Here is a 12,042-nt window from a genome sequence, read left to right on the forward strand (position 1 = left end):
TCTCAAAAGCATTTAAACAAGCATCATCATAGACAAACTTAACATCTTTTGCAAGCAAATTGCAAAGAGGTCTAGAAATCAAGCTAAAATCCTTAAATGAATCGACAATAAAAACCAGCATGCCCTAAGAATGACCTAATATCTCTTACGGTTTTTGGGACTTGTAAAGTCTTAATAAGGTCAACTTTGGCTTTATCTACCTCTATACCCTTAGAAGATACAATATTCCCTAAAACAATCCCTGAACGAACAATGAAATGACATTTCTCCCAATTAAGCGCTAAATTCTTTTCCTTACACCTAGTCAACACTAGTGACAAATGATGCAAGCACTCATCGAAAGACGAACCAAACACTGAAAAAATCATCCATGGAGACCTCTAAGAACCATTCCACCATGTCAGAAAATATGCTCATCATACAACGCTGAAAAGTTGTAGGGGTATTACATAGCCCGAAAGGCATGCCTCTATACGGAAGGTACCAAAGGGACAGGTAAAAGTGGTTTTCTCTTGGTCTTCTGGGGAAATAACAATCTGATTATATCCAGAGTAGCCATCTAAAAATCAATAGGGATTATGTCCAACTAATCTCTCTAGCATTTGGTCGATAAAGGGAAGGGGAAAGTGGTCCTTACTAGTGACCTTGTTCAATTTCCTATAGTCAATACAAACACGCCAACCCGTGGTCACTTGGGTTGGGATTAACTCATTGTTCTCATTCTGGACTAAAGTTATACCGGATTTCTTGGGGACAACCTGAACAGGACTGACCCACTTACTGTCTGAAATAAGATAGATAATGCCTGCATCTAACAACTTAAGAACCTCGGTTCGAACTACTTCTTTCATATTAGGGTTTAGTCGACGTTGCATCTCCCTAGAAGGTTTGGTATCTTCCTCTAAATAAATATGATGCATACAAACAGTAGGACTTATACCCTTAATGTCTGCTATGGTCCATCCTAAAGCTTTCTTGTTGTTTTGAAGGACGGTTATTGCCTACTTTCCTGATCACTATCCAAGTCGGATGCTATTATCACAGGTAAAGTTTCAGATGGGCCTAAAAACACATACTTTAGGGTATCTGGTAATGGTTTAAGGTCCAACTTAGGAGGCTCTCCTAACGAAGGAACTAGGGTAGACTTAGGAACTGGCAATGGTTCGAATTTAGGTTTCCATCCATTACTAGTATCTAACAAAGGGGCTGAATCTAACAAAGAATTCACCTCATTAATCACATTATCATCATCAAAATCAATCCCAAAGTGAGCTAGGCATTTTTCTAATGGATCTTCTAACAAAGTATTTGGTAATGACTCCTCGACTAATGTTCCTATCATGTTTACCTCTTCTATGCTCGAGTCATCTAGTTCAGAGGGTAGCTAACTAATATTAAAAATGTTCATCTCAATAGTCATATACCAAAAGACAAATTCATAATACCATTTCGACAGTTGATGATCGCATTGGATGTAGCTAAAAACGGGCGACCTAAAATTACCAGTATCTGGATCTCTGGGTCAGGACATGATGGGTATCTAGGATAACAAAATAAACCGGATATATAAACTTGTCGACCTCAATAAGAACATCCTCGATCACACCACGAGGAATTTGACGGACCTATCAGCTAATTGAAGTGTCATCTGGATAGGTTTCATCTCACCAAGTCCTAGATTAAGGTACACATGGTACGGGAGCAAATTCATGAAAAAGCGGGGGTCTAACAACACCACCCAATATTTCGCTTAGCAATTTGTATAGACTAAGTCGAATATACTTTTAAGAGAATCAACAAGACTCAATCAATTAAAAGTACATCAACGAGTTTATATCTCTCTCTTGATTTGATTTACTCAAGTAGGACTGCGAGTTCTAATCAAATACAAGGAATAACTTGGATGGTACCAAAGACCAATATCCAAGGATCAATCAATATCAATCAACAACCAAAGGTCGGATTTCCAATGAATTGATTCAAACACACAACCTGTATTATTTCAATTATAAAGATAAAACAATATAATGCGGAAATTGAAATAACACAAACACTAGAAATTTTGTTAACGAGGAAACCGCAAATGCAGAAAAACCCCGGGACCTAGTCCAGATTGAACACACACTATATTAAGCCGCTAAAGACACTAGCATACTCCAAGCTAACTTCGGACTGGACTGTAGTTGAAACCCAATCAATATCCTACGGATCCAAAGTACAGTTATGCTCCTATGCCTCTGATCCCAGCAGGATACTGCGCACTTGATTCCCTTAGCTGATCTCACCCACAACTAAGAATTGCTGGGATCCAAAATCGCAGGCTTTAACAATAAACAAATCTGTCTCCCACAGACAAGTCTATCAAAGGATCAATCTGTCTCCCACAGATAAAACCTAAAGGTATTGTTATGTCTTTTGATAATAATCAAGGTGAATATGAACCAATTGATAATCTGGTCTTATATTCCCGAAGAATAGCCTAGGTTAATCAATCACTTCACAACAATCTTAATCGTATGGTAGCGAAAAAAGATGTTGTGGAATCACAAACGATAAGACGAAGGTGTTTGTGATTACTTTTTATATCTTGCCTATCGGAGATATCAAATCTCAAGCAAATCAATATGATTGTACTCGTACGATAGAAGATGCAAGATCAGATCACACAACTACGATAAAAGTAGTATCGGTCTGGCTTCACAATCCCAATGAAGTCTTTAAGTCGTTTAACCCGGTTTGAGAAAAGAAAACCAGAGGGTTAAAGGAGAATCGACTCTAGTATGCAAACTAGTATCACACATAAGGTGTGGGGATTAGTTTTGCAAAATACTAGATGTCTCATATATATAGTCTTTCAAATCAGGGTTTTTCCTTGGTTACAAAGATAACAATATCCACCGTTAGATGAAAACCTGATTTAGATTCAAGATAATATTTATCAACCGTTAGATCAAAAACTTAGCTTGTTATACAAACTTGAACTACATGCCTCTAGGTTTGTTAACCCTAACCAAATGTGTGTATTGTTGGTTCAATAATAGTCAACCAAAAGGTTAGCCATATGAGCATTTCATATCAACCATGTTCTTCTTCACCATAACTAGTTCAAATGACTCAGATGAACTAGTTAAGAGAGTTGTTCAATTGCAAGGAAATCTCATGTAATATACAAGACATACTTGAAGCAAAGATGATTTGATTCACTCGAATCGGTTCATGGACTTTTATATCCACAGTTTGCAAACTGCATTCCTTAGTCTTTATAAGTTTAAGTTCAGAAATTATCTTCAGATATATAACCTTTCTCAAGTTCGCAGACTAGGTTCGCGGACTTAAGCAACCAGTAGAGTTTACAAACTCCAGCAGAAAATCCCGGGAAAGACTTTCCGCCTGTTCGCGGACTGGGTTCGCGGATGCAACTAGTTCGTCAACTCCAACAAAATTTCTCAGGATGAGAAGTTTGGCAGTTCGCGGACTGAGTTCGCGGACGTGGCTCACGCCATTCTCCGGTTTCTCTTGATCAACAAAGTTCGCAAACTTTGGTTCAAGGAATAGGACTTACACATAAATGTGTTTCCACAACAATGTTTATGTCCACCATTGGTTATGTAATCTAAACTCTCATTTCATCATTGAACATTCTTAGAGGACGTTATGTAGTTGTTACACCATTTCTCGTCAAAGCAATTTTCAAAGTGATTGAAACATATCATGACTTTCGTCACTAGGTAAAGATAAACTTGATCAAAGCGAAAATCTTACCAACACATATTTCGAGATATAGATAAGCGAGGTATACTTGGCTTGAAATACCAAATGTGTATAATCCAAATCCATATATATAGGATACGACTTCTTGTCTTAAAGAGTAGGAGATAGACTAGATATACTTTTGAGTGACAGATAAGTTCAAGGCTTCACACACCTTTTTTTCGAAAAAGTTCCACCGGTTCCTTGAGTAGTTATTCTTCTTGTATGATGAATCTATATGAAGTCCTTGAGCTCAACTACACTTTCTATCCTAGTCCGAGACTTAGCTATAATAGACTAGAAATCAAGACTTATAGTTTTGATCACTAACATTGACAAACATGCTTGAGATAACAACGCATGCGAGTTCGACCGAGCAATGCTCTAACAATCTCCCCCTTTGTTAATTTTAGTGACAAAACTATCAATACATATGGAATTCAAAAAAGATAAAGAAACTTTAGTAGCTCCTATTCCACATGTCTAATCTTCAACATTCCTCAAAATCTTCTTCACTTCCAAGTACTCAAATGATCCCAAAGGTTGTAAGTTTAGTATCACCGTTGTTGAAGATCCATAGCTATAACAATGAGAAAGCATCGGCCTCGATCATTGTTATACAATATCATAGTATTATTACACAGTGACAAAGTTCAATTGTATCACAACTTCAATAATAATCCTATGGTGATATGTATCACTCCCCCTTAGTAAATACTCCATCTCACATGGAAACCACTCCCCCTTACATAATGATCCGAAAACCATATGTATTTGTAGTATGAACTACATATTAATTCTCCCGCTTCTTGTCAATAAAATTGGCAAAGGTACAAAAACGGGATCATAATGAAATTTCCGAAAGAGACGTTTCATAGACTAAAAGAAGAATACATACCAACTTAATTTAGATGCAATCATATAGCCGAAGCTAATAGCATTCATCAAGGAGTTTAAAGATACAAGATAACCCCTCTAATATTCCACAACCGCACTCCCCACAAGGATATGGCAATTAAGCACAAGTTCAAAAGAACTCTCCCCCATTTGATGTCATTCCCTAAAGAACAACAAAAGCGACCTTAATTTCAAGAGAAAAGAAGGATTTCTTTGGACATAACAAATCACATACAAGTATGAATATGAATCCAAAAATACTCAATTAAATTAACCACAAGAGAACCCATGATTTATTTAATCGGAATACACAATCAAACCAATCACAAAAGTAATCAATTTAATTGATCATGATCGACATAAGAGAATTTATGGAGCAATAACTAAGTTAATCATAAAATAATCAACTCAGTAAATAGTGCTCAATGTAAGATAACTTACGGAGCCTCACAGTAATACATACAATATGGATCAGGGAAGATCAATACTGCGGAATGCACAAGGATTCATTCTATTTTCCATTACTATTCGCTCAATGACATACAATAGACATAATCCTTGCAAACGAAAGATTTTAACCTATCTTCAATCAATAATTGACATAATAGGCTTAACTTTTGTATTTGTCAAAAGTCTATTCATTCTTTTATCAATACATGCATATTGACTTACGAAAGACTTTACTTTTCACAAGATATGGGACAATAATAGTTCACGGACGCAAACATACATATCCCATAACAAATTGCAATATATATGACCATAAAGATTAATACTGCAAAAATCATCTTCCAAACAATTTTAGAATTTAAGTAAATAAATCTAAAAATATTGAAGATGAAAAGGTTGGACATAGCTATGTGAAATCACAATAATGGATATTCCAATCTCTAGTAATCCTTCTCAAAAACAAGAATAAATTCTCATAAGAAGCATAAGAAGTTTCCTAGGCACCAAGACAAACTCGTAATGCTCATATAAGATGATCTGTCCTTAGAGAGTAGAATCAATCTTTTTCTCCCGGATCTATACCAATAATATCTACCAAAGGCGTATAAAAATATTTTCAAATAAGAACATGCAAAATCATTAACGACCATGCACCATAGTTCACATAAAATTATTGTGAACATTCAAGAATCCCATAGTAATGTATACTACTTCCCATTCTTGAACTTCCTTCTTTGTGATTCACCAATAACATTCTGTAAAATCTACAAATGAGCTTAGAAGAGTACTACTCCATGAATCCAAGTTCCCAAGTCCAAGAGAAGTGGAACAAGTGCAACGAAACGGAGCAAAACACTCAAAAACAAGAGACAAGACAAATACCAATTTTAACTCATCCAAATTTAATAATTATCACCTTCATTTTGAATATAATTCAAAGAGGAAGATAATGCAAAAAGAATGAGGTCATTCCGAGTTGGACGAAGAAGTTACGGCCAAAACAAGTTTACCGAATATCGACGTCAAGTATGCATACGGGTTTGCAAACGAATTTTCAAGTCCGCGAACTTAAACCCCTGGATTTTGATTTTAAAAGATGTTATGCATACATGGTAGGTGTACCATGAAGTCCAAACATCCCGAACTACTATTTTCAAACCTAAACGTTTAAGAACCTTAAACACAGATCAAGTTAGGTAGAAAAGAACGATAAGAAAGGTACGTGAATCATTATAAGTTCTCTAAACAAATAAAAGCACAAATATTTCTAAAGTTTATAGACATACCTTTTTAGATGAATCAAACTGAATTCTACAGCCTTACCGAACATAATCTGTGCGCCCCAATTTTCGTGCTTTCCCTCACCGTATACATAGCAGGGAATTCCTTGGTGGGAATGCACTTTCAACACACTCAAGTTGTGTTGAGGTGAACAATGTCTTTCTCACCACAAGTGACTTTTAGATTATCATGAAAGAGATTGCTTTTAGAACCTTCCACATCCAAATCAATTTTCCAAAGAACTTATTAAGTTCCAACATCATGGATAGTTATTTCTCCATAATCATGGAATTTTCTGGGAGATCATTCTTTTTCACACTCAAAACATCATTGACTTTCTTTGGTATCCACTTCTGAGTGTGTTTAGGAACAATTGGAACCTTCTTCCCATTACTCTCTTCAAGATTTCTCGAAAGAGAATTGGATTGACCATTCTTTTGCATGTTAGTCTTTCTCCAATTGGGAGCATCGGATCTTGTCTTCGTCTTTACGAAGTTATCCTTTTGAAAACCATTACGATTGTGAAAAGGCTTCGTATAACGTTTATAGGCAAATCTAGGTTTATCACAACCCTGATTCCTTTGCCTAAAGGTTGGACAGTTACAACCTGTAACGTTAAGGGGATTAGTCTTAACATATGATCTTGGTTTCACAACTTCTTGTGATGCTCAAACAAGAACATCATGAAGTTTCTCATTCCTTATACAGAAACAACATCTCCTTTCTAGGTGACCTTTATTTCCGCAATAGTGGCAAACATAAGGAATGTTCTTACCTCGATCCGTGTGTGCTGACTATGGAGGTTGATAAACTTTTCTCTTTTGAACCTTAACTGCCGGTAAAGGTATTTTACTTTTTCCATCAGTGGAAACCTTTTGTTGAGAAGAATCACTAGCCTTGACAAATTTTACCTCTTTGATAGTACTTGAAGCATCTATTCCCTTATAGCCCAATCCTCGTGTATCATGATGATTTTTACTTGCTCCTAGCATAGTGGTTAATTTGCTTGAACTAGTATTGAACTTTTTCAAGTCATCTTCCAACATCTTGATTTTATCAAGAGCAGCAGCTAAATCAGCCTCAAGACGTTTTTCTCGAGCGAGACAAGCACTTTCTCTGTCATCAAAACTAATTTGTTGAGAGTTAAACCTTGCTTCAGATTCTGCAAGTTTCTCTTCCAACAAAAAGTACTTTTGATAAAGATTATCACATTCTAGTGACTTCATACGTAGGTTTTCCTCAGAATCCTTGAGGATTGATTCGTTAGAACGATTCAAAAAATAAACACCTGCGTAACATCCTCTCAATTTATTGTTTTCTCGACAGAGAGGAGTCAGAAGAGGTGATACATGAGAAGTTTTAATCTTCTTCATTTTCCACGAATCCAAAAACTTAACATACTCTGAGACTTAACAGTTTTTACATCAAGAGAATGGCTAGATATTGACTTAGATGTGACAGTTCTTCAGGTGAATCCAAGCTCTTAGAATCATCTGGTAATTTCTGGACTGGTACGTTATTAAATATAGACTCGTCCATAATCATATTGATACAAACACATACTTATAATGTCTTTAACGTGTTTTCCTGCTCTGATACCAATTGAAAAAGCGGGGGTCTAACAACACCACCAAATATTTCGCTTAGCAATCTATATGGACTAACTCGAGTATACTTTTAAGAGAATCAACAAGACTCAATCAATTAAAAGTACATCAACGAGTTTATATCTCTCTCTTGATTTGATTTTCTCAAGCAAGACTGTGAGTTCTAATCAAATACAAGGAATAACTTGGATGGTACCAAAGACCAATATCCAAGGATCAATCAATATCAATCAACAACCAAAGGTCGAATTTCCAATTAATTGATTCAAGCGCACAACCTGTATTATTTTAATTATAAAGATAAAACAATATAATGCGGAAATTGAAATAACACAGACACCAGAATTTTTTTAAATGAGGAAACCGCAAATGCAGAAAAACCCCGGGACCTAGTCCAGATTGAACACACACTGTATTAAGCCGCTACAGACACTAGGCTACTCCCAGCTAACTTCGGACTGGACTGTAGTTGAACCCCAATCAAGCTCCCACTGATCCAAGGTACAGTTATGCTCCTACGCCTCTGATCCCAGCAGGATACTGCGCACTTGATTCCCTTAGCTGATCTCACCCACAACTAAGAGTTGTAACGATCCAAAATCGCAGGCTTTGACAATAAAAAAATCTATGTCACATAGACAAGTCTGTCAAAGGATCAATCTGTCTCCACAGATAAACCCTAAAGGTTTTGTTCCGTCTTTTGATAATAATCAAGGTGAACAGGAACCAATTGATAATACGGTCTTATATTCCCTAAGAACAACATAGATTAATCAATCACCTCACAACAATCTTAATCGTATGGTAGCGAAACAAGATGTTGTGGAATCACAAACGATGAGACGAAGGTATTTGTGATTACTTTTTATATCTTGCCTATCAGAGATATCAATCTTAAGCCAATCAATCTGGTTGTACTCGTACGATAGAAGATGCAAGATCAGATCCCACAACTACGATAAAAGTAGTATCGGTCTGGCTTCACAATCCCAATGAAGTCTTTAAGTCGTTTAACCCGGTTTCAGAAAAGTAAACCAGAGGGTTAAAGGAGAATCGACTCTAGTATGCAAACTAGTATCACACGTAAGGCATGGGGATTAGTTTTCCACAATACTAGATGTCTCATATATATAGTCTTTCAAATCAGGGTTTTGCCTTGGTTACAAAGCAAACAATATCCACCGTTAGATGAAAACCTGATTTAGATTCAAGCTAATATTTCTCAACCGTTAGATCAAGATGATTTGATTCACTCGAATCGGTTCATGAACTTTTATAGCCACGGTTTGCAAACTGTATTCCTTAGTCTTTATAAGTTTAAGTGCAAAAATTATCTTCAGATATATAACCTTTCCCAAGTTCGCAAACTAGGTTCGCGGACTTAAGCAAATGGTATTGTTTACAAACTCCAGTAGAAAATCTCAGAAAAAAACTTTCCGCCGGTTCGCAGACGCAGCTAGTTCGTCAACTCCAGCAGAATTTCTCGGGATGAGAAGTTCGGCAGTTCGCGGAATTGGCTCACGCCATTCTCTGGTTTCTCTTGATCAACAAAGTTCACAAACTTTGGTTCAAGGAATAGGATTTATACATAAATGTGTTTCCACAATAATGTTTATGTCCACCATTGGTTATGTAATCTAAACTTTCATTTCAATCATTGAAACATTCTTAGAGGACGTTATATAGTTGTTACACCATTTCTCGTCAAAGCAATTTTCAAAGTGATTGAAACATATCATGACTTTCGTCACTAGGTAAAGATAAACTTGATCGAAGCGAAAAGCTTACCAACAAATATCTAAAGATATAGATGGGCGAGGTATACTCGGCTCGAAATACCAAATGTATATAATCCAAGTCTATATATATATATCATACGACTTCTTGTCTCAAAGAGTAGGAGATAGAGTAGATAGACTTTAAGTGACAGATAAGTTCAAGTCTTCACATACCTTTTTGTCGAGAAGTTCCACCGGTTCCTTAAGTAGTTCTTCTTCTTGTATGATGAATCGCCATGAAGTCCTTGAGCTCAACTACACTTTTCTATCCTAGTACGAGACTTAGCTATAATATACTAGAAATCAAGACTTATAGTTTTGATGACTAACATTGACAAACATGCTTGAGATATCAACGCATGCGAGGTCGACCGAGCAATGCTCTAACAATTCACACTGGATCCTAAGTCAAGCAATGCTTTCTCAACACGGTAGTTACCTATTATGCAAGAAATAGTAAGGGACCCTGGGTCTTTATACTTGGGAGTGGTGGTATTTTGAATAATAGAACTCACGTGACTAGCTAGAAAGGATTTCTTCTGGACACTAAGTTTTCGCTTTCGTGTACACATATCCTTAAGAAACTTGGCATAAGCGGGAATCTGCTTAATCGCATCTAATAAAGGAAGGTTGATAGTAACCTGCTTAAAAACCTCCAATATATAATTAAAGTTGGACTCATTCTTAGTTGGAACTAGCAACTGGGGAAATAGGGCTCTGGGAAAAAAGTCGGGCTGAACAGGACCCTCATTGGTCTCTTCAGAGGCTCTATCAGTCTCTTCATTATCTGGCTCAGAAGGGTGCACTACAACATGTTCACTATCAGGCATGGCAACCTTATTGTCAACTTTATTTCCACTCCTAAGGGTTATAACAGAGTTCACATGATTTTACGATTTCTGTCCTTTAGGGTTAGGATCAGTATGACTAGGGAACCTTCCATCTTCTCTCTCACTTATAAACTTAGCTATTTGGCCAACTTGAAGTTCTAATTTAGCAATATTCTTGGAATTATTCTTAAAATTATGCCTGGTTTCTTGTTGAAAGCTAAGATGGTTAGCTGATAACATATCATGGTTCTTTGCTAACATAGTAAGAGTTTCTTCTAAGGTGGAGATCTTTTTCTCAGAAGTGTTCTGAAACTGGGCTTCACCTGAAGAGTTCTTAGTATAACCAAAACCTGGGGGAGGATGAGAATTACTAGACTGACCTGGAATTTTGCCTTTAGACCAAGAAAAATTAGGATAGTTTCTCCAACCAGGGTTGTAGGTATCTGAGTATGGGTCAAACTTCTGACAGTTCTCAAACCTAGCATTGTTATAGACAGCATGAGCTTTCTCTTCACTAACCTGACCTTCCCAAAACGATCTATTGGGTTTTACTCCACAACTAGAGACTTGAGAGGATCTAATACTATCATCAGGTTCAACAAGATACCTATGTTTAGATTGATTCAATTCCAAAGCTTCTAACCTTCTAGACAAAGCAGCAAACTTAGCATCTGACCCGAAGCTTGTATCTACCACATTGGTGCTACTTCTATTGACCAAGAGTCTTTTAGGAGGTTCAACACAAGACTCCCACTGTTGGGATTTTTCAGCAACAACTCCTAAGAAGGAAAAAACATCATCAACATTTTTACTAGTGAACTCACCGGCGCACAAAGATTCGACCATGGATTTGGTCGAATAGTCTAAACTATCATAAATAATCTCTACTAGTTTCATTTTCTCAAACCCATGGTGAGGACATTGGGTTAGGAGATCATTGGATCTTTCTAAGAACCTATAAAGAGATTCCCTCTCTTGTTGAACACTAGCACTAATTTTCTGCCTAACAGCTGTAGTTTTATGCTTAGGGTAGAATTTCAAACAGAACGCAGCAATAAGTTCCTTCCATGTTTCCATGGATTCAGATGCTATTTTTTTAAGCCAGGTCTTGGCTTTATCTCTCAAGGAAAAGGGGAACATCCTAAGTTTCAAGACTTCATCAGTAAGGTCCTTAATCTTAATTGTTCCACATATTTCTTCAAATTCCCTAATGTGAAAGTAAGGGTTTTCATCATCTTTTCCTAAGAATATAGGGATCATCTGAAGAATACTAAGTTTCAACTCATAATTAGTCGTAGAGGCTGGAAATTTAACGCACGATGCTCAGTTGGTCCTAGTTGGGTACATGTAATCTTTCAAAGTAGCCATTGTTGTTACAGCTGAAGTACTAGGGGTACTTTCCTCACGAAGAGACAGATTCTCAAAACTGAAGTTTCCAAAAACGGGGCT

The sequence above is a fragment of the Papaver somniferum genome, chromosome 10 (genome assembly GCF_003573695.1).
Source record: "Papaver somniferum cultivar HN1 chromosome 10, ASM357369v1, whole genome shotgun sequence".
Lineage (NCBI taxonomy): Eukaryota > Viridiplantae > Streptophyta > Magnoliopsida > Ranunculales > Papaveraceae > Papaver > Papaver somniferum.